The sequence below is a fragment of the Mustela erminea genome, chromosome 10 (genome assembly GCF_009829155.1).
Source record: "Mustela erminea isolate mMusErm1 chromosome 10, mMusErm1.Pri, whole genome shotgun sequence".
Taxonomy (NCBI): domain Eukaryota; kingdom Metazoa; phylum Chordata; class Mammalia; order Carnivora; family Mustelidae; genus Mustela; species Mustela erminea.
In genome coordinates this window covers 55991881-56016640 of record NC_045623.1, presented here as the reverse complement: position 1 = coordinate 56016640, position 24760 = coordinate 55991881, and positions in this window count along the sequence as shown.

The window sequence follows — 24760 nt, the reverse complement described above, 5'->3', positions numbered from 1 at the left end:
CTGAAGACAAATGTCACAAATCACCCAAGCTTAGCAAAACACAGAACATAAACTGGGGCAATAAAATAGGAGAAACAAATTGTATTTTTAATACTTTTCCATGTTAATAATCTCTAAACTGTTTCTGACAACAGTTACAAGGAATTTGAAAATGTATTACCTCTGTACATTCATGCTCCCAATGGCTTATTAAAATAAGATTTTCATCTTACAGAATTGTTCCAGTTCATTCCTCCAAGACATCATCACTTTGCAGAATAACTAAAAGATGGGCAGATGCCAACCTGACGTACTCTAGGGTGTTCATCATTAAGCTTTGAATACCTACGCCTGGAGAATTGAGCTTAATCAATCATCTTACATAAAAATTAACTGGGTTAAAAAAAAGAAGGAGCAGAAGCAGAAGAAGTATATTAGAGCCAGCTTAGATGTTTCCCAGAAGAAAGGCTGTGTGTTGGTGTGTGGGCCAGAGGAAAAGTTAAGGAGACAGGTTCCAGATATGAGAAAATAGTGAGGAAGAGGCAGGAAGACCTTGTGCATTTATTAGATACCCTTGACTCTTCTCATGAGTTTTCCTAAGTCCTGAAATTGTAAATAGTTGAAAAGTCATGCCCTCTCTGCCGCCTTCCTCCTACATACAATAGAATCTCTTCTTAATGTAATACTAGTGTACATATTAGACATTAGACCTGCCCCACTTCTAACTCCTTACTTAAGTTTCCATTCATTGCTCTTGCTGTCCCTGGTTAGAGCTAAGACCAAGAGGGGAAAAAGGGACCTAAAAGATCTCATCCACAGCCTGGCTCAACCCTCTGACCTCAGACGAAGGGATGGGCCAGGGATATGGGGGTGGAAACCCAGTTCCTGGAGAGAGAGCCAAGATGGAAAATCATAAAACCCAAAGCTGAGTCTAGATCAAGAGATCTAGATCTCTTGCTAATTTTATGCAAAGGAAAAGGAGTAGCTATCATAATGGAAAATGGATTATAAATGACCTTGAACTTGGAAATAGGCAAACGAAATGACAGTGTGTTTTTGTAATGATTAGGGTACTGGACACCTCAGCAGGAGCAGAAGCTAAATAGTAGATTTTCGTCCAGTAAAACAGATAGCGCAAAGCTTATAACTTATTGCTCCGCAAGACATTAAACACTTTGTATGTAAGCCAGCTCTCTTCTCCTGACTTTCTTTGATTAAATTCTCTATATACCTCTTGCTCCTAAAATGTTATTGGGTGTATATAATAACATCAAGACCTTCTCATTATTTAACATATTAAATAAAATCTTTGACACATGTTTGTTCTGTATATGGTTGATGTCATGACTTTTATTTAATCTTTTGAGAATTAGACTTTAACAACTTGGCAGTTCATTGACCAAGATGTCCAGTAAAATTCACCTGACAGAAAGAAGTAAGCTGTGTGGCCAGAGGTGTACATAACTCATGGGCTACTAAGCCCAGATACATTTTTCCCTTGGCTCCTCTGAGTGAATTCCAAGTGATAAGAGAACTTTAAATTTTCTTATTCTCTAGGGTTTTGTTGTTGTTGTTGTTTGTTTTTTTCTCTAGTTTCATTTTCCATTCTCCTCCCACACCCACCCCAGTTCTGTCCGGCTGGTAAATTACTTCCTCTGGGTATCACTCAAATCTTTGTGTTTGGCTTACAGTCTTAAAATGGTGTTTTTGGCTTTATGACAGGTTTTTATGTGTTTGGCTTTAGTGATTTTTGGAAGAAGCTGAAGCAGATCTGTTCTCTGCTGGTAAGAGAAATCAGAATCCAGTTTGTTCGTCTTTTTTCTTGTGTCTTTTTGTGAGCTCAAATCGAGTAAGAATTTCATGGCCACTAGAGAAAAAAAAATAGTTGCATGAGAGCTAGATGAGTGAATTTTTGTATTTTTTGTGTTTTCATCTGACCTATGACAAAGTTGTAAAATAAACTAAAAACTCCATGTTTCTGTGTGCCTGTGAACTGGAAAGTGCTTTCCCAACTGTGGAAAAGTGTTCTCTTCAATTATAGGAACTTTGTTCTGAGACATATGATGAGATAAATAAGTGCTTATAAAACAGAAGTTACCAAATTCACAAATATGAAGAATCCAGACTTGTAAATGTGCTAGACTCGTAAGGAAAAAAAAATCCTTACATAAGCTGCTAGCCTAGAATAATTTTTGGATAAGAACCTTAGTTTACATAGTTATGAAGAATATTTGGACAAACTAGACTGGTTTAGTGATTTTTGTTGAAAAAAGCAAAAATAACTTTTTGTCTTTTCCTTGAAAGAATCTTGTGGAGTATGAAGTAAGCATAATTTTATTTATTTTTTTTTAAAGATTTTTTAAAAAATTTATTCATCTGACAGACAGAGATCACAAGTAGGTAGAGAGGCAGGCAGAGAGAAAAGAAAGGAAGCAGGATCCCCGCTGAGCAGAGAGCCTGATGCGGGGCTCGATCCCCGGACCCTGAGATCATGACCTGAGCTGAAGGCAGAGGCTCAAACCCACTAAGCCACCCAGGCACCCCAGAAGTAAGTATAGTTAAAAAAAAAAAAAAAAAGGTTTGGGTAGGTTTTCTCATGAAAAGACTAGTTAAGATAAAATTTCAAAACTTCATATATTGATATTCTGATCAAATAAGTTAACATTATTGTTTAATATTGTGCATAATGCAAATTTGTGTTCAGCTGAATTGAATCATAATTGTAATAAACATTTTTATAACAGTAATCACGTTTTATAGTGTATTAGCTTACTCAGCTCCTTAGGTAACTTAAATAGTCATATTAATGTCAAATTGAATTATTTTTGAATAATCTTTGACTAGCTGGATAATTTATAATTAAGATAGAATTCTGAAATATTGATTACTAAACATGATTTTAAGTTTATTAGCTTTTGCTTCTTATTTTTACATACATCACAGAGTGGATATATCTTGGGGTTATATTAATGAACTTGATCATTTCAGCTTCTTTAAGAAAACACGAAAGGGATCCAAAAGGCGATGTGTGTGTCTATAATTTATTGAACTATGTGTATTCATTAGATTGGCTTGTCAACCAAGAGACTTGTGAATGATAGACTGTTATCAATTCCTACCTTTCAGTTTTCTCTGTAAAACCGAAGTTGCCTCTTTAATGAAAAGTTACACTTAGTATAGGCGGTTGAGGCTATCTGAAGAGAAATACAGCTAGGTACATGATTTTGTTTTTTCAGGAATAACGAGAGTACTTTTGTCCTAAAGTAAAAGCTCACCCTGTTTTAGAACATGAAAAAGCATAGTAAAATGTAGTCATAATAACTCAGAGGAACTTATTTATTTTATAACTGGAAGTTTGTACATTTTGGCCACCTTCACTCATTTTGGCCACCTATGATTCAATCTTAATTAACTACAGGTTTTTTGTTTTGTTTTGCTTTGTTTTTTCCTTTTTCTTTTTCAAGACTGAGTTCTAAATTAAGGGGAAAAAAAACAAAAAGAAGAGAATTTTGGATATTTTTTTATACCTAAAATTAGTTTTGGGCTTTCTCATAAAGCCCCTGGAAATTTTCAAAAGTTTCTTATTGTGCCTTATAAAAATAAGAGTGTTGAAAATAATTAGGCTTGTTTGATATGCTTTCTATTTCTTAATTGGTTGAAAGCTATTGTAAGAGTTGCCTGGGAAGAATTGTCAAACCAGAAAATATGCTCATTCTTTCTTGGGTTAAGGTTGTATAGGAAACTGGACATCCATAGAGATATTTCACACATTGTGTACTTTTATGGGAAGCCCTAGAGATTTTTTATTGCTTTTGTGATCCGTAATATGCTCTTAACCATAAAGGAAGCATTGACCAGCCTCTTAGAAGATAGTAACGTACTGCACATAATAGATAATTTTACTCTCCTCCATTCTGATATTATTGGTCATTAGATTAAAATAACCACAATCACTCAGTCTCATTTTCAAATAGGTTTTTGCTTTCCTTTGCTACTTGCTTGAAGATCCCACTACACAAGCTTCAGGCTATTACATGTGTCTTCCACATATAGGGACAGACTCAGCCTCGCAGAAAGGACTATATCAGTCATTCTGAATAATTGGTGTGTAAAAACATAAACTGTTGGGTACAGGCCTCCAGGCTTATTTCAGTTAGATAATTTTCTGACTGAGTCAACATCTTTAAGACTTTTTTCCAGTCTGGAAGTCGATGTACATCCAAAAGCTGACTGCTGATACAAAATCCAGATCAACACCTTAGGGCTGAGGAAGGAAATTGAATTGGTTTTTGTTTGGATTATTGTTCATAGTAACTTTAATATTCTCTTTTAAAATGTATATGTGAGGAAGTCCTTTTTCTCTCCCTGTAAGCTATTTCTAACCCATTTGGGAGACTATGCTTTTATAAACTTCAATGAAACTCTTTAAAATAGTACTTGATATTAATCCTTAAGAATTCAGAAACATCTTTTACTGAGCCTTCTTACTTTTCTGTTTTCTCCTCCTTTTAAAAAATATGTATGTATGTATTTATACAGGTGGAGGGGTATGGCGCCTAACAAAGGGTTTGATCTCAAGACCCTGAGCTCATGACCTGAGCTGAAATCAAGCATTGGATACTTAATGGACTGAGCCACACAGGTACCCCATCTTCTAACTTTTCAATGATAATATGTATTATTTATATATTCAACAATGACCTTTGTTCTTTTCTATCAGCATAAGATTGAGCAAATCAATTATGTAACGAAGGCCATGTCTATAGTAACAAATCTCATTTTATCAGGTACCATAAGCTCACGAATAAGGAACAAGGATCAATCTTATGTGAGAATCCCATGTGTTCATAGGCATCCCATAGGCTAAGAAAAATGGGCCCTTACTATGGTTCTTTAAGGCAATTGGCTAATTGTTTTAAGGATACAACTATCAAGAATAGCAATAATAGTAACAATTGTTCAAAGAATAATGATTGTGTGCTATTTAATAGTCTAAACTATTAGGCATCCAAACTGGGCTTGTATGTGGACCAGAGGATTCTAGTCTGATAGGTGATTTAAAAACAAACAAACACAATACTCTGTGGCAGGCCACTCCTTAGCAAATTTTGAAGATCTCCAAAAAAAAAAAAAGTATTCTCCCAAAACTATAGGTACTGTAGATAAAATCGAGAGAGAGAGAGAGATTATCTTGATCTTGACTTCTAGTCTCAAGATAGAAGGGCAAATAACAGAGACTTTTAAGAATTCAGTCCAAGATTCCTTATGAAAACCCCCAGACAGAAGTCAATTATCTTGTATTAACAATTGTTCAATACTGTGCAGCTTTACATTGGCAGAGTAAACTCAAGGAGGCCACATGGTAATGACATTCTATTTGCATTTATATAAACAATCAGACCACAGTTAATGAGCCCAGCTATTTTGTGATCATGGATGTTATTTGGAGATTATTTATAATCCCAAAGGGAAGACTATTAGAAAAATTACCCCAAATTTGGAAGTAGGCAAGAGAGATTACTTGTTGGGCTTGTTGGGCTTGACCTTCTCCTGACCAGACTATTTCACAATTTGTGTGGGAACAGAGATTAATTTATAGGTTTTTGATTAGTTCCCTTATGAATTGAATTAAAATGTCTGACACATACTTTATATTTGTATAAGAATATAAATTTTTCTAACCTTTGGAAAACTATACTTTAATACTGATAATGTTAATTGAAGTTATAGATAGGTAATTTGCTATAGCAATACGTTATTATGGATAGGTATTTGGTATTACAATAGGTCGTACCGCTAAGAAAAATGGGCCCTTACTATGGTTCTTTAAGGCAATTGGCGAATTGTTTTAAGGATACAACTATCAAGAATAGCAATAATAGTAACAATTGTTCAAAGAATAATGATTGTGTGCTATTTAATAGTCTAAAGACTTTGCTTACATTACCTATTATTCTCACCGCAGTCTATGTGGGCAGTATTTTCCTTCTTTCACAGATAAGGAAATTGAATCTCTGAATTCATACAGCTAGTAAGTGGCAAAACAGTTTTAATCCCAAATCTGTCTTACTTTAAAGCTAGTATTTTCCTCTTCAGTGGTCTTCTACTATGCTAATCAGCCTCCAATAAACACAATTCCTATCTTTAAGGCGCTGACCAAACTGAAAGGAAAAGTTTTTTAAACGTGCAATAATGTCGGCAATACTTTTTGAAAAAATATCCACATATAAGTGGACCTTTACAGTTCAAACCCATGTTGTTCCGAGGTCAACTGAATATCATGCCTGCTTTTTATTTCAGGTTGATTTTTGGCCAGTTATGTCTCCTTGCTAGGATTCAGTTTCTCCTTTTTTTGAAACGTTTCATCTCCAATACATTTTTTTTTTAAAATTTCTCACCTATTTTGCTATCCTTTTTGTTCCGTGTATCATTCATTCCCTCTTTGTCAGCTTGGATACCATTGTTAATTGTTAGACTTACTCCCTGATTTACACTATTGACTTTTTCTGTTGATTTGGTAAGACTGAATTTTTATTTCATCCAACATCATCTCCTCTGTGCCTGCATCTGGGCAGCTGAATGTGCCTGAAGAAAAATGTACAATGATGCTGACTGTTCTCATGGTATGTTTATGACCATTAATGTCAAGGCAGCTCTTGTGGAGACAAATCCGTTATATTTTTATTCCTAGTTAATTCACTCTCTAGTTTTTCAGATTACTATTTCTTTCCCTCTCTTGCCCCAGACCTCCAATACCTTAGGCCTTCTCTTTACCCTGTGCTGATGAACCTGCATCCCCTGTTTTTATTAAGAAAACAGGCATATTTATAATACTTCCACATAATGCTGCCATTACATCTTAGCTACTTGTAACCCTATCCAGAGGCCACAACTTCACTCCTCATTGAATGGAGTCCTTGCTCCCAGCTAAGGACTCTCTCCATTTGTACAAAGTATCTCATTCCTTCTTTTCTTCCCTATGATATCACTCCTGCATGTGTTCCCCTCTTGCTTCATTACTCTTTGCAGGCTACTGGGTTATAGCCAGAGAACACACTAAAATGTTCTAATAAAATGGCCTCTCCAGCTACTGCCTCATTCCTGCGTACAAAATGTCCTCAGAAGACCTGCCTAAACTCGTTGTATCCTCTTCTTATCTGCTCCCTTCCATCCTTTTTTTGAATCTACTCTATTGAAGTTTCTCTCCCCAACTCTGACTATTGTCAAAGCCATCAGTGATCTCCACATGGACAAAAACCGTTCAGTTTCCAGTCCTTATATTATTTGAACAAAACCAGCATTTGACCTGACTATGGTTCTCCCCTTCTTTAAACGCTTTACTCAAGTGCTCTAGGACTGCCACTTCCTCTTTGTTCTCTTTCTAGCTCTCTGGACACTGATTTTCAGACTCTTGCTGTTTATCTCTATGAATTTTAAATGTTGGTGTCCTCTAAGGCATAGTTCTTAAACCTCTTCTCTTTGCTATCTGAATTCATTGCTCAGGTGAACTTATCTAGAATTACGGTTTTATATGCCAGCTATAAATTGGTGAGTTGCATATTTATAAAGCAGTGTTCAGCGTGTTGAGAATATGGGTTAATATCTTTTGGAGTGTCATGGGTCTAATCTTTCTGCTGGGTGAAAGCTAGCTACTCCACTGCTTCTGGTCTCGGGTCACTGCTCAAGACTGAATTGTGACATCCTCCACCCCAAATTCCTGTGTTGAAGCCATAGCCCCCAGTGTGATGGTATTTGAGATGAGGGCTTTGAGAACTAGTTAGGTTTAGATGGAATCATGAGGGTGGGGTCCTCATGATGGGATTAATGCCCTGATAAGAAGAGGCTAGAGAGCTTGCTTCTCTCTCTCTCTCTCTCTCTCTCTCTTTCCCCTTCTCTCTCTCTCTTTCTCCAGTCCTGTCATGCACTGAGGAAAGGTCATGCGAGGACACACAGAGAAGGTAGCCACCTGCAGTGGAAGGAGAGAGCTCTCACTAGATATCAACCCTGCTGGCACCTTGATCTTGGACTTCCACATCTCCAGAACTCTGAGAAACAAATACCTGTTATTTATGTTATTCAATCTATACTATTTTGTTATGGCAGCTGAAGCAAACTAAGACAATTCTCATGTAGCTCCAGAAAACCAGGGTCCAGTAACTATAACATGGACTAGTTTCTGCCATGTCTTAATTCACGGTTGAACTTGAACATCTGTACCTTAACTCTAAGCCACTGTAGCCACATTATAGCTGTGCTTTCTCTAGAAGAGTCAGAAAAAGCCAGAGGCTCAGCTGAAAGTCCCTTGGCAAATTCTGTGTTGGACTGGTCAGAAGCCGAGTGTGATACTGGATAGTCGTTGGCAGTCTTGGTGCTCCTCCTGCTCAACACTGTATTCTAGGTACTCAGCATTGTTCATGGAACACGGGACTGTTCGATATGTTTTATGTTTGATGAATGTTGACTGAATGAAGGAACATGGAGCAAAGTCTTCTTTTGTAATATTGATAATTAAATAAGCTTTTCTTTTTTCTGTTTTTTTAAGGCTTACTTTACAGTGCTGCCATTAGAAATGAGGATGTTCTCTGCCCTTCCCTGCCTGCAGAGTTCACATGATGATGTGTAAATGAGCTCATTGGAGATACATATGCTACTTTCAAATTGGTATTTGTCACAATACTGTTTGGTGTTTGTAGGATTAATAGTGCATGTATCCAGACTAGAAGTTACTACCCAAAATCATTTGGCAAACATTCATTACTAGAAATTCTCCTGGAAATGGTAAGAAAACACAATTTTAACTCAATGTAAAACTGTGGTTTGAAATCATATTAAGAGTTCTCCAAATTCTTAAATAATGGCTTAATTGCTATATAAAAGATGGGAGGATTGGGTTGGTTTCATTATGGCCAAGCAAACTGATTCTGTTCACTAGTCTGGAAATAAGCGAATGACTCAAATTTATGCCAAGCGCTTTACGCGTATTTTCTCACTCAATCTTCCAACAGTTCTCTGGAGTACATATTATTGTACATATTATGAATAACCACATATTCAAGACTATATAAAATCCTGGCAACTTCTACTGCTGGGAGACTACTGTATATCCCAATATAGCCAAGACTGTCAACTTTAGTAACACTGCTACTCTTCTGGGTCTTGCCGATGAAATTAGTGGACTTTCCAACTTTGTATGTCGCAATCTGTGTGAGTGCTTAGATTACCAGGAATAACTGAAGTTTATTTATGAGGTAGGTTGTAGAGGAAAACATGAAGATCTGAATAGCCTTCAAGTTGTGTTTTTACTGCAAAATAGGTCACTGTCTGTTTAGACTCACTCTCTCAAAGAATGGGTCACAGAGGTGAAACCAGAACAAGTCTGCAATTTCCCAGACCACACATGACCCTGTTCTTCCAGTATTCACTATGACCCTGACTTTAAATTTTTGCCAGGTGGCTGTCTGTGAGATGAGCTGGATGTCTTTCTGAGCCTGGCATGACCAGGGAATGACTCTCGGTTTTGGACCGAGAGCATTGAACTTGAAGCATTGAACTTGAAGATGCTGCCAGTTCATTAAGTCGCTAGGCTTAACTTCAGGCTTTCAAAGTCAGCCCATCTTGGCCTAGTCTAATATAAAAGAGCATTTAAATAGGGCTATGGGTAAATACATCATTTACTTAGAAGTCGTCATTCCTTTTTTTTTTTTTAATATTTTATTTATTTATTTGACAGACAGAGATCACAAGTAGGCAGAAAGGCAGGCAGAGAGAGTGGGGGAAGCAGGCTCCCTGCCAAGCAGAGAGCCAGATGTGGGACTCGATTCCAGGACCCCGAGATCATGACCTTAGCCGAAGGCAGAGGCTTTAACCCACTGAGCCACCCAGGTGCCCAAGAAGTTGTCATTCCTTTTGACACTTGAATATATGATTAATTAATAAAAAAGGAAGACTACGCACCTGAAATAACCACATGAATCATGCCTGCTAACATGATTATACCCTGCATGTGGAAATTAGTTTGACCTTTTCATAAAAAGAAAGTACGTGTAGTACTATTATTGTTCTGTGGCACCGCACGTTTTTCCACCCCAATGTTAAAGAGAGGATGACAGATAAAAACACATAATTCACATTACGCCTAATGACTTTTAAATTTATTTTATTTAATCCGTAGATAGCTAATAATTATCATGATTTTCAAATCAAATTTTATAAAAGTTCACTGAAAAGCCAAGGTTACCCATGTCCTGGATCCCCATCCAATTCCCAGAGGTGACCACTTTTATTTGTTGGGTATCCTTTCAGAGATTTTTAAAATGCATAGTCAATTAAGACAAATATATATTCTTACTTTTATTCTGTTGTTACTTAAACGTAACCTACTTCTTCTTCTTCTTCTTTTTTTTTTAACTTAGAAACAGGTCATGGAAATTTTTCATGGTAGTATACTTTCTTTTATTTTTTGTATCTGCATAGTAGTATCCCATTTTAAGACTGTATCTCTGTTAAAAAACACTGGAGTTGTTTCTAATCTTTCATTATTCCAGACAAGGTTGCAAAAAATAAATGTATATAGTATTCCCAGATATACTTTCAGAATTTCTCCAAATAGTAACAGTTTTACAGCTTTAATTCCAATTTGTGTGTGTGTGTGTGTGATTGGTCGCCAGGTTCTTTCTTTCTTTCTTTCTTTCTTTCTTTCTTTCTTTCTTTCTTTCTTTCTTTCTTTTCAGCGTGACAGTATTCATTGTTTTTGCACCACACACAGTGCTCCATGCAATCCATGCCCTCTCTAATACCCACCACCTGGCTCCCCCAACCTCCCACCCCGACCCCTTCAAAACCCTCAGATTGTTTTTCAAGAATCCATAGTCTCTCATGGTTCACCTCCCCTTCCAATTTCCCTCAACTCCCATCGCCTCTCCATCTCCCCTTGTCCTCTAATGTTTTTATCTCTATTTTTTTGGCATCCCAAGGTTTTCTATTTAGTCTTTTAAAATCTTAAAGTTTTTTTTTTTTTTAAAGATTATTTATTTATTTGACAGAGAGAGACACAGTGAGAGAGGGAACGCAGGGAGGGAAAGTGAGAGAGGGAGAAGCAGACTCCCCGCTCCCCATATGCAAATGGGGCTCAATCCCAGGACCCTGGGATCATGACCTGAGCTGAAGACAGATGATTAATGACTGAGCCACCCGGGCACCCCTAAATCTTAAAGTTTTTACTTAAATTTTGATGTTTATATCTTTAATTTCTTCCTTGTCGCATTGACTTAAAACCCCAGAATAATGTTTAAAAATAGCTGTAACGCATCATGGTCCTTTCCCTTACTTTAGTAGAATTTCCTTTAATGTCTTATCTTTAAACATGGCTTTTAGACTGAGACAAGCACATTGTTTTGTTAAGAAAGTATTCATATGTTCCTAGATAATTGAGAGTTTAAAAAAAAAATCAAGAAAGGAGTGTTGAATTTTTCAAATACCTTTTCAATGTCTCTAGAAATAACTATGGTTTTTGCTCCTTAGATCTTTCCATATGATTATTTATCTGAATGAATTTACTAATGTAATGAATTATTCTTACATTCTTAGATTCTGAATTTATGGTAAGAGTGATCTGTAAGTTTGCTTTATAGATTTTAATTTCAGTGTCACTTACTTTATAACATTTAATTGAAAATATTTATTCTTTTTATGCTTCTTAAGAACTTAGGCATCATAACAATTATCCACTTCTTAAATTGACTGTATCCCTTATGCTGTACTTTTTATTGCTGTGACTTATTTATTTTATAAGTGGAGGTTCCTGGCTCTCAGTCTCCTCTGTTTCGTCCATTCCCAGCCTACCTTCCCTCTGGCAACCACCAGTTTGTTCTCTGTATTTATGAGGTCCATTTCTGGTTTTTGTTGTTGTTATTTGTTTTGTGTTTTAGATTCTACATATAAATGAAATCATATGGTGTTTGTCTTTTTCTGTCTGATTTATTTCACTTGGTATAATATCCTCTAGGTCTATCCATGTTGTTGTAAATGGCAAGATTTTATTCTTCTTTTAGTTGAGTAATATTTTATGTGTACATATGTATATCACCGCTTCAGACACTTAGGTTGTTTCCATATCTTGGCTATTGTAAATAGTGTGGCCATAAATAGAGGGGTCCATATATCTTTTCAAATTAGTGTTTTTATTTTCTTCTGGGAAATACCCAGAAGGGTAAGTACTTTGTAGTATGGTATTTCCATTTTTAATTTTCTGATGAGCTTGTATACCGTTTTCCATAGTGGCTACACATTCACGTTCTACCAACAGTGCACCAGGGTTCACTTTTTGCCACATCCTTGCCAATGTGGATTCTTTCTTTCTTTTGTTATTTCTTGTCTTTTTGGATCCTAGCCATTCTGACTAGTAAATGGTTATACCTCATTGTGGTTATCAGCTCTTTAAATAATTTGGTAAAATTCCACTTTGAAGATCATATTGGCTTGGTAATTCATTGGAGGAGGATGGAGGATTGACAATTTTTACGATTTCTTCTCTTTAGATTTTCTATGTCCTCTAGGGACAGTTTGGGTTAATTATATTTTCCACTAAAAGTATTCATTTTACCCAGGTTTTCAAATGTATTTTTCTATCTACAGTATGCATTTATAATGGAGCAGTATATCTTTCATATTACAATAGTTTGTAACCACTAAATCTCCACACTCTCAACAAATTTTTTAAAGTTTAATTTCTCTCATGGGGAGAAACTTAATTTTTCTCTTAGGAGGAAGAAAAATGAAAAAATGTTGGAGACACATGTAGTATGTTCAAATATTTTAAGAGTATTTTAACATTTTCTGTTTCTGTTTTTTAAACCCTTTAACCTTTCTAATTTTTTTATATTTGTATATTTTTTCTTGATTAATGATCATTTCAAATATTTTCATAATTACAAAAAAACAGCTTTTGGGGTTATGTATTAATTCTAATCACTGTTCTTTCTTTTATATGCTCATTATTTGTTCTTCTAAACTACTTTTTTTCTCCTGTTTTCCTTCTGTTTTTTAAATAGTGTTTTTCTTTTTTTTTCAGTTGGTCCTTATTTAATTAATTTAGCTAACACTGTGTCACAGAATTCTGATGAGTAATGTTTTCATTTATCTTTTCTAGAAAGTCTATAATTTTGTTTATAAGAGTACTTAAGAGAGTTTTTGTTTATTTCTAGGTATGGAGATTTTTGTTTTTCTGATTTTCCTCTTAATTTCTAATTGTATTATATTGTGATTATGGAATATTGTTCATGACTCCTTATTTTCAAATTTTATTAACATTTTCTCCCTGGCTTGATATATACTTATATTTTATGAATATGATATTAATCTTTAAAAAAGCATACAAGAAACAGCCCCTGATATATCTAAGATCGGGGGGATGAGTAAAATCACTTTATATTTATTTATTTATTTATTTATTTATTTAATTTATTTGACAGAGGGAGAGAGACATCACAAGCAGGCAGAGAGGCAGGCAGAGGGGGAGGGGGAAGCAGGCTCCCCGCAGAGCAGAGAGCCTGACATGGGGCTGGATCCCAGGATCCTGAGATCAGGACCTGAGCCAAAGGCAGAGGCTTAACCCACTGAGCCACCCAGGCGCCCCTAAAATTACTTTATTTTTGATCTCCTTTCTATATCTCTTTCTGTCTCCTGTAGTGTAAAATTGTCATATAAGTTGTTGCTATGATGCATTTATATCATAGATACTCAAAACTTTCACATCTTCATTGTGAATTTGCTTCTTGTGTTATAAAGTATCATTCTTGTATCATACAATACTTATTTGTCCTAAATCCAACTTGTCTGAAATTAAGGTCAAACTTTTGCTCTTTAATTATTATTTCTTTATGTTTGTGTGTGGATGGAGCATTGTTCAGGTAAAACTTCAATTTCCTTTCCTTATCAACCATTCTGAATCTTTATTTCTAACTTATCTGTCTACACTATAAAGTTTGCTTTTAATGCAATTTGAAGAGTCTTTTTTTTTAAGATTATTTATTCATTTATTTGACACAGAGAGAGAGATCACAAGTAGGCAGAGAGGCAGGCAGAGGGTGCGGAGGAAGCAGCCTCCCCGCTGAGCAGAGAGCCCGACGCAGGCCTTGATCCCAGGACCCTGAGACCATGACCTGAGCCAAAGGTAGAGACTTAACCCACTGAGCCACTCAGGTGCCCCTGAAGAGCCTTTTAAAGAATAACTTGAAATATGTATTGATTTAAAAGTATTTGTGTCAATTATTGGATACATTTGTGTGTGTGTGTGTGTGTGTGTGTGTGTGTGTGTACATATATCTGTATAGTTCCTCTATCTATGAAGGTGTGCGTTAAGGTACATATTTTCTTTCTAGTGGATATGTTTATATTAATTTTTCATATTATGTTCATAGTCCTCTATTATTTTAGATATTATTAGTTATGAACAATGATAAGTTAGTATACATTTTCCTTTTTTCCTGACTCTACCCTATCATATTTTCTTTAAAACATTAAATTTCCTAGGGTGCCTGGGTGGCTCAGTTGGTTAAGCAACTGTGTTCAGCTCAGGTCATGATCCTGGAGTCCCAGAATCGAGTCCCACATCAAGCTCCCTGCTCGGCAGGGAGTCTGCTTTTCCAGCTGACCTATCTCCTCTCATTCTCTCTCTCTCTCAAATAAATAAAATCTTAAAAAAAACATTAAATTTCCTAGTGTTTATCTTTGCACTGTTATGCACATTTAATGTACTACTTGTATGTCAACTTTAAATGACCTTTTCAACCTCAACAGTTATAGATAAGTCAGTCAGTGAATGTGCTCCAATTACCACCATCTTTTTCCTTTTCCTTCTGAATATTTGATTTGTGTCATCCCTATACTTTCAAAGTCTATAGCATTTATGCATTTTTAATAGTCTAAATTTTAGAATACAAGTATATTCATTGTTTACTGTGAGTCTTTTTAAGAAAGCTTCCTCACATTTAAGATTCCTCAGAATAGTCTTTGATTTTTAATGTTTTAAACATATGGTCTTTATACTTGATGAACAACTTGGCTAGATATAAAATACTGAGATCATGTTTTCTTGCCTTGAGAAGCTCATGTTTTTTTCCATTGACTTTCCTTCGGAGAAGACTGAAGTGAAGTTGACTTGTTTTTCCTTATACAAGACTTGATCTTTTTGCTTTTCTGCTTCAGAGATTCTTTCACTAGAGAGGAAAAATAAAACAACATGAAATCCAGGAGGGAGACAAACCATAAGAGACTCTTAACCATAAGCAACAAACTGAGGGTTGATGGAGGGGAGGGGTTGGGGGGTTGGGGTGAGGGATGTTAAGGAAGGCGGATGATGTAATGAGTACTGGGTATTATATAAGACTGATGAGTCACCGACCTCTATCTCTGAAACTAATAATATATTATGTGTTAATTAATTGAATTTAAATTAAAATAAAATTAAATTTCAATAATTTGTTGGCATATGTCTTTGCTTAACCATTGTGAATCAACTTTCTTTAGTACACGGTGTTTGCTTTCAATATGGAGATTTGAGACTTCTGTTCTAATTTCACAAAAGTTCTTTTATAATTTTGTTTGAAAGTATTTGCTCTGCCTCTGAAGGTCTTTGAAAGAAACCTGCTAAGGTTTTCTTCTGCAGAGATTCCAATTATAGGTATGTTGGCTCTGTATTGTATTTTATTTATTGTTACCATTTTCACACAATGCTTAAAAATATATTTCTCTTTATTTTCACTTAATTTTGACCATTCTTCTTATATATGCCTTTGCTGTCTCTTTCTCTTACTCATCCTCAGTGCTTATTCCCTTCTGTGTTTCTTCCAATATTGTCTCCATTTCTGTGACAGTTTGGTCCTTTTTTCCTCCTCATACTGATTTATATCAGCTCACTTTATCCTCATCTCTTTCTTGAGTTTCTGCATTTGTGCTTCACCACACCGGACAATATAGTATATTGCTTCATTAACATAATGGGAAATATATTTCATTTAGGGAGTCAGTATAGCTTAATGAAAAAGAGCACAGATGCTGGAGAAATACTACATATAGTTACAATTTTCACTGGCTCTGTGGCAACTTTTTCTCCCCCCACATCTTCTGGTAACTTTGATGCTCCTTTTCAGAATCTTTCTTTTTTCTTTTCTTTTCTTTTTTTTTTAAGATTTTTTTTTTAAATTTGACAGAGAGAGATCACGAGTAGCCAGAGAGGCAAGCAGAGAGAGAGAGAGAGAGAGGGAGGAGGAAGCAGGCTCCCTGCGTAGCAGAGAGCCCGATGCGGGACTTGATCCTAGGACCCTGAGATCATGACCTGAGCTGAAGGCAGAGGCTTAAACCACTGAGCCACCCAGGCAGCCCCAGAATCTTTCTTTTTTTTTTTTTTTTTGACTTTGAGGTTCTTTTATTTTTTTTTTTAATTAATTTTTTATTTTTTATAAACATATATTTTTATCCCCAAAGGAAACAGTTAACAAAATCAAAAGACAACTGACAGAATGGGAGAAGATATTTGCAAACGACATATCAGATAAAGGACTAGTGTCCAGAATCTATAAAGAACTTAGCAAACTCAACACCCAAAGAACAAATAATCCAATCAAGAAATGGGCAGAGGACATGAACAGACATTTCTGCAAAGAAGACATCCAGATGGCCCAGAATCTTTCTTATAGTATTTTTGTATTCTTTCTGCACCGGTTTCTACTTTATCAATACTCACTCCTGAATGAATTACATTTCTTTGTAGAAAGCTCCTGAAATGGAGGATTCGAGGTAACTTTCCTGTTCTCTCAATCCAAAAGCTTACTTTCTGTGGCAAATTGTTATATTAATGACCCCCAACATTTGACACTTCCCCAAAACCATGCCCTTACGTAGCCCCCTTCCCCTTACATTGACTTTAGATTTAGCTATATGACTTACTTTAGCTAATGGAACATTAGCAAACATGGCATGGGCAGAAGCTTCAAAGGAGCATGAATATTGGAGCCTACACTCTCTCTTGCTGCTATGAACTCTTCCAACTCCACATGAAAAAGCCTGAACTAGCTGCCTGGAAAGATGCCCCAGGCCTCCCTTCCGAGGCCCAAATACATGAGTGAGACCTGCTGAGTGGGACAACACATGAAGCAGAAATAAGCCAACCCAGTTGAGCCCATCCTAATTTGTTACTTCATTCAACTGTAGGCAACTAATTGGTAGCTCCTAAGCTATTGTTTTGGGGGTGGGGTTGTCATGCGGCAATAGATTATAGATTCACTTTTATTGCTGCCTCCCAAACAGTCTGCTTCCTGTAATTATGGCTTTTCTGTAGACTCATTCCTTCTAAGTCTCTGAGGTAAATTTGGCTCAGGAGATCATCTGCCAGCAGTGCTGTGCTCCCCAGTTCTTAAAGACCAGGAATAGGTCTTCTACATCTCACAGTGATCACCTCGTCCTCAAGGATCATAGTTTTGCTCTCCCTCTGATCTGATGCTAGTGGGTTCCCTGGAACCTCTCTGTGCCTCTTCTCCCTATCTCTGTGCCTCTTCTGCCTTACTTGTCCTGCTCTTGCTCTACTTCTGTGAGAGACGTAACTGCTTTCACAGTTTAAGGTAAGCCCTTTACTTTCAGGAAACATAATTTTGCTGGTACTTTCTGAAGTCCTTATGGCTGCTTCTCTTTGACTCTTCCTGGGCCTTTTCCATATGACTTCTGCCCAAATGCAGCTGCTTTTAGCAACCTTTACAAGGAGTTTGGAGTTTGTCAGTCAAATCTGTATTATAAGTTTGCTGAAAATGGTGCTTAACATTTTTTCCATTCTCTTTGTTAGTTTATATATTTTCTAGGGAGAAGGGGAAGGATGTTTTAATAGATGACATCATGTTCATACAGGAGTCCATTTAATCCTTATTTGCAACCAGAACCTTTAGACATGTTTTTCCAAAGGTGATGTAGTAACTTTCAGTGCTTTAGTAATCACTAAGACCTTTCAAAATTCTCATATTCACAGGAGGAGCATGCCACTCAATATGATTCTTTCTTTCCTAGGTTGAATCACAATTTAGGTTGCCATCCCACACTCTGTTCGGGCAATGGTCTCTTTCTATTTAATAAGTCTGACTAATTAATCCTCACTGTAGCTCAGGAAAAAGAGATTATATTGTCATCATTTTTGAGACAAAGACTGTGACAGAACCATGACTGCATTGCAGGATTTATGGGCTTCCCTCCAGAGGCCTATTGCCTCACTATTATTAATTTTTGCTTTGGGCTCAATGTCAAGCTAATAGATAAATAGACAGTATAGAACGTAAGCAACAGGTCCAAAAAAGGCACATTTCAGCTTTGGAGAGCTAGGCGTTCCACACTCCAAGTGCTGGTATTTGGAAATGTTTCCTCCCAAACCACCAAGTGCAGGGCAGGAGTTCATGAAGTCCCTCCACTGATAAGCTTTCAGGTGTGACTTTCATTGTGTGGGTACTTGAGGCTGGTTGGGTTAATGGGGGAATAACAAAAGTTTACTGTCACTTCTTTGGCAAGCTTCTATTTGCCTTTTAATATACGGTTCAAAAGGGATCAAATTCCCTGATCCATTTCCATTCCAACTAGAGAAAATTGTCTCCCCTAGTGTAGTTGGTACATGCTTCTGTGTGTAATATTGTATTGTCCATTTTGGGGCTTTCATAGTAGCTTCTCCTGCTAGGCAATGAGCTTCCTGGGTGCAGGGACTGTGGTCCTAATCATGTCTGTATGCCAGCACCTGGCACAGTGCATTGTGCTCAGTGCAAAATGGGTATGCCATAATGTTTATTGGAATAAATTGAGAAATAGGCCAATTTTATCCATTAAAGCATTAAAGTCTTTCTGGTTTTCAGATACTTGTATAGTTCCATATGCAAAGTTACTGTATCTCTGTCTCTTTTCCTCCCCAGCTTGCTTCTCCTTTTCTCTGACTGAAAGAGCTGGACCACGGGAGAAATGGAAACCTGTGTATTCCCCCATCTCCCACCTCCCCCCCCCGTCCCTCCCCCCAGCCCCTCTCCCCCAATCCCTCCCCTCCAAGTGGCAGGCCCCCACCCAGCTGTGCTCTTCAAACTGGGGCAGTCAGGCTCCCAGGAGTCTGTTGCTAGATCATTGCAAATGCCCAAGTTGTGAAACCCACTCCTAGGGTGCCTTGGCGGAGTGCCTCCTTGGAGGTGAGCTGACCCACTGTTTCCGTAGCACTGTGTTTATCCACTCTGGAGCTCCTTTGTGCAACAGGAGAGCTGCGGGTTTTCACCCTCATACCGGCTCCTTCCACGTAATTTGCCCCCCCCCCTTGCTCCCTTGCCTTCCTTCCCGACCCCAGCCCGCCAGCTCGGAGTGCTCCCCTCCCCATCCCCTTTTGTGCAACCGTGGCTGCGGAGCTTCTAGTACTGTATTCATGGCAGATGAAGAGAGAGTGACTGACACGTTCCAGGGACAGCGAATCGCAGCGAGCGCGGGCGGCAGGGGGAGGGTGTGTAGTGGCAGACGGCCGCTGGGATTATGAATGGGGGCGGGGGGGGGACGGCGAGTGTGGGGTTCAAACCGGGATCTTCGGCATCCGGCTTTGGATAGGCACGCAGGGCTGTGCGTAATCCTTCAGCTCTGGTGGGAAGGGAGATGCGGTGAGCTCCTGGCTGGGAGTGAGGGTTATTTTGCAAAACTCCCTTAGTATCGTGCAGCAGAGTACTGCGGGAGGTCGGCGAGGTAGGTGGGGGAGGAAAAGAAGCGGGTAGGGTATCGGGGAAAGGCCAGCCCGCTGGGGACGGTGCGCCTTGCTCCTAGAATTGACAGGTGGTGGCCTCAGCAGTTACAACCTACTACTAGCATCTAGTCCGTGCAATATGATCACATTGTTATTCCCCGCACCGGGCGGAAGAGCGCAGCGCGGCAGAACAAGTGCCACCGGCGAGCGGTCTCCCGGGGGGAGGGTGGACTAGTGGGGGTACAGAGAGGGGGTTTGGGGGGGCCAGCGGAGGCGGCGCGAGCTTGGGTGCTTCGCGGCCGTCTGCATCGCCCCGGCCGGGGTCTTCCACGCCCGGTGGCCGGCCGGTCCGCGCGCGCGCTCAGCGGCCGCCCCCGGCTCGTGCGCCCCTTTCCGGGGCTCCCGGCCCCGCCTCCGCGGCTGCGGGCTGCTTGTCGCCGGCTGGGCTGCACGCGAGCGGCGCGCGGACGTCCCCCGCCGGCTCTCGTGCCCCAGGGAGCGCAGGGCACAGACGAGCCGAGGCGGGCGGAGCCGCGGCGGTGCACCAGAAGTGCTCGGACAGGAGGAAGGCGGCTTCCGCGAGGGCAGCCGGAGGTAAGGGCTGCCCCGGAGGCTGCGGGCTTGTTTTCCTCCTTCCCTTACTTCATCAAACAGCGAAGCCTAAATGGAGAGTGTGGGGTGCTGTGGGCCGATGGGGGGCGAAGAGGGTTTGGGGCCGCGCCAGGGTGGTCGCCTTGAGGGCGTCGTTGGTGTCCCTTGGAGGAAATCCGCCAACCGGCCCTTCTTCTTCGCTCCCTCCTTCTCTGCCTCTGCCTCCGCCCTTGAACCTCCTGGCTAAGCCCTGAGCCAGAGAGAGCGAGCTAAGGGAGGATGGAGAAGGGCAGAAGAATTCGCCCAGGAGTGGGTGGACTGGCGCGCATTGCCCAGTGATTGACTGCGGGCGGCGGGCGAGGGGGGGGAGCCTGAAGTACCAAGAGTTTGCTGGGGCTGCGTCCCCAGGATGGTCCTGTGCGCCCCGATGTCTGGGGCACCAAGTGCGGCGCACCTAAACCATAGCCTAAGGCAGGCTCTGCCAGGAACTTTTGGGAAGCCTTGTCTCATGTTTGGGAAGGGGTGCTGGGATGTATTCAAGGCCTGGCCATTTCTGAGCTACAAGTGTGTGTGTGGATGGGGGTGGGGGGAGTTATTGCTCTCCCTCCTCTTCCATATCCCTCTTTTGCTTCCTTCCTGCCCTTTTCCCATAGATCAGCCCACCACGTGCAGTACTTAAAATACAGACCCCTGTAGTCAATAAATTTAAAGCAAGTAAAAAGAAGAGAGCACAGAGGAATAGCTCTTAATTACATTGTGGTTCATTTTAAAGATGAAAATATTTGTATGTAAATAACATATAATGTATTATATATAGTATAATATACATATATAATATACACACAGGCCTGGGGTAATTTTTAAGAAATACTTTGAGATTCTCACCTAAAATTATATTGCATTTACATTATGTTTACATCACATGTACATGTTGCTGTTAAACAGAAATGGTAAATCTATGCATTCTGTGTCTTAGATCTGTATGATCTATAACTGTTCTTTGAATCACAACCATCTTTTAAATTCAGAGATTTCCAGCTATTTGAAAGCCTCGGGCTGCACTGTAGGAATAAAAGTCACATTACATTAAAAGAAAAAGTACTGATGCATTATCCATGTACAGCTCTTTCCTTTTGCTAAAAGCTTGTTGTTATGCCAATAATTTTCATAAAAACAAAAACAATTAGGGAGCTTCAAAGTGTTTTTACCTAGGCCTGAGGTATAGGCAGGGGTCTGGAATATATCTGTACCCAAATTGACAAGAAGGTAGATAAGGCAAATGATTTCAGTTCAGGTAAAAGAAAATTCAGTCGCACTTGCTTCTGAGGACACCTCTTTTGCCTTCTGGTATCCCAACAGAGAAACCCCCTTACTACCAACATGTGTCTTAAGCATCGCAGTGGTTTGACCAACTCTTCCAATCAATGCTTGCAAGGACTTGGCGAGTAACATGTTTGCTGGCTGTTTCTGTTCTTTCTCTTTTTAAACAACAACATGCCAACTACAAAAAAATAAGTAAAATTGTTAAATAGACTAGAATTGTTGAGATGGCATGATTGACACATTGAGGCTATGTGCATATGTATCTTCTCTCTATATTCTTCATTATGATTGTGAGCTAAACAGTTTTGCATTTTGTCTACTTACGTAGTTTGTTTTTTTTCCTCAGCCAATCCGCTCTAATTTCTGATTTGACATATTTTGCAAAGATGAATTATCTTAAATTTCTCTAAGGGGTACTTGAGCCTGCTAATTTCTTTTGAATAGTATTGGTTTTGGTTTGAGGATTAAGAAATCAATCATACATGGTTTTCTGATCTTAGTGTCCTTTCCCTGCCTGGAGATAGGTATTTAATAATGATGGTATCCATAAGTAAGGATTCATGTTTCATAAAAATATTAGACACAGAAATGACATTTTCATTTTGGTTTATAAACTGAAGATCTAAAATTATGAAGGAATAAAGAATCTCATGTTGCTCTTAGTATCTTATTTGGCTGACTTTGGTTAGGGAGTAAGAGGTACATGATGTAGTCTTGAGTGAGAAAGATTTAGGAGTTAGTAATTTGGATTTACCTTTCATTATTATGGCATAAAAATCCATTGCGCTTTCCAGAAAAATCTGAGGAGCAGAGTTTGTAGAAGGTGTGAGGATGTAGTTGGTTACCTGACATTTGGGTTTCTTTGGGCACTGGTTGTTTGGCTTCACCTCATGGTAATATGGCAGACATTGATGTGCTGAGTCCCTCTTCAAGGAAGAACTTGTTGCTCCAGCTTCTCCGGAGTGCTGTCAACAGAGAGCCTGCAAAGGTCCTTGAAGGGGATTGCTTGAGTTGTAGAAAGCATCTTTGTCCAAGATCATGTCTTTTTCCCAGGCAGTTCACACCCAGTGGCTGACCCATGTGGGAGTATAAAGACCTGGTCATCTCAGCCCAACTCCAGACAACTCTGTAGGACCATTCTAGCTCTGGAACTCCCTACGGGACTTGCATTGCAGCTTGACATTTCCTCTTTCTCCTTCCTTCTTCATTCTCAGATGTTGATAGCAAGGCGGTCCTTGATAAAATTGCATACCCAACTTCATCTCAGAGTGGGCTTTCTTGGAGAGGCCAGCCTATAACATCATCTCCATGCACATTCATTTTGCCAGTTTTAATCTTTTATCTTGTAAAATATAGTACCACTTCTCATTGGAAGGCATTTCCATATCTCTGCTGCCCTTCTGTTCCTCCTTGTTTTCTCATTCTTCCCTTTTATTGGATCTGCAGTGTCTTTAGTCTCTTTTCCGTCTAATGATTTCAAAATTATATATCCCATTTCTGTTCCTTCAGTAGGCATGTTTTGTTTTTAACATTCAGATTTTTGTCTTAACAGATGAAATGAATCAAAATATCTACTTTCTTCATTGAGGAGGGTATGTGATATGTTGAATGAAGTGTGTAAGCCTGACGATTCACAGACCTGTACCCCTGGGGCAAATAATACATTATACGTTAATAAAAATAGAAATATAAAAAATATGCTTTCTTCTTGCATAATATAAGGGCCTTATTAAGTTATAATTCTGATCATAATCTGTATTTCATAGTATTTTGTGGTATAATAGTTCCACCACATTTTTCACATGCACTGTCATTTTATGGAAATGAATTTTGTTGTTGTTGTTGGGTTGTTTTCATAGTCAATGCTTATTTAAACTTACCCACATTTTCTGTGCTCACTGGATCTTCTTGTGTCTCTTTCCTTCTGTCTGGATGCAAATTCCTTCTTAGGGAGGTAGTTTTTTTTTGGCAAGCATATGCAAATGATAAAGATCTCTTCATCTATTTTGTTTGTTTGAAACTGTATTTTAACCTAATACTTGAATAATAGATTATCTGGGAGCAGAATTCTATTGACAATTATTTTTCTTACCACTTTGAGTATATTGTCTTCCAGCCTCTGTTAATAATCAAATAAGATTGTTTCTTGGTTGCTTTTAATATTCCTCTTTGTCTTTGGTGTTCTGCAGTTTTATTATTGTATGCTCAGATGTGGGTTTGTTTCTACCTTTTCTTCTTGGGTCTTCTCATGATCTAATCAGGTAACCCTTGTATTTCTTGAATTATTACAAATTTGTGACATGTCTCATCGTATATTATCTTTCCTCTATTCTTTCCTCTGTAATTCTTACTAGATATATGTTGGACCTTCTTGTTTCATCCCTCATGTCTATTACCTGTGTGTGTGTGTGTGTGTGTGTGTGTGTGTGTGTGTGTGTATGTATATTTATATATTTTTTTCCAGTTAGAAAATACTTTTAAGAGTCATTGGGGTAATTCCTCAGGACTGTTTTCCAGCTAACCAATTCTTCTTCACTCATACCTTATCTTTTATTTAAGCTATAGTTCCATTAAGCTATGATTTATTGTTTCTTTTCTAGAGTGCTAATTGATACCTTTTCATATCTACTTGTTTTTTTTCCCTTAGGTTTTCTATCATTTTGTTATGAATTTTGTCCTTATTTTATCTTTTTAAAAAGATTTTATTTATTTATATGACAGAGAGAGAGAGGTCACAAGTAGGCAGAGAGGCAGGCAGAGGGAGAGGGGGAAGCAGGCTACCTGCTGAGCAGAGAGCCCAATGGGGGCTTGATCCCAGGACCCTGAGACCATGACTTGAGCTGAAAGGCAGAGGCGTAGCCCACTGAGCCACCCAGGTGCCCCATCTTTTTAATAATCATACCTGTACTATGTTACAGTCTCAGATCATTCTCTTTCTTGAAATTCTGCTGATTCTTCCAAAGCTACATATCCACTATAAATGGATCTTTTCCTCATGTGGTTTGTTACTGGGATTATGAGCTCGTCTTCAGCCAGGTTTTTACTTTTGTTTGTTTTTCTTTTTCCTGTAGTAGTTTTTTTTCCCCCCGTTTTTGAATGTTTCCCTTAGAGTGATTCTGTGTTTGTCTTTGCGGA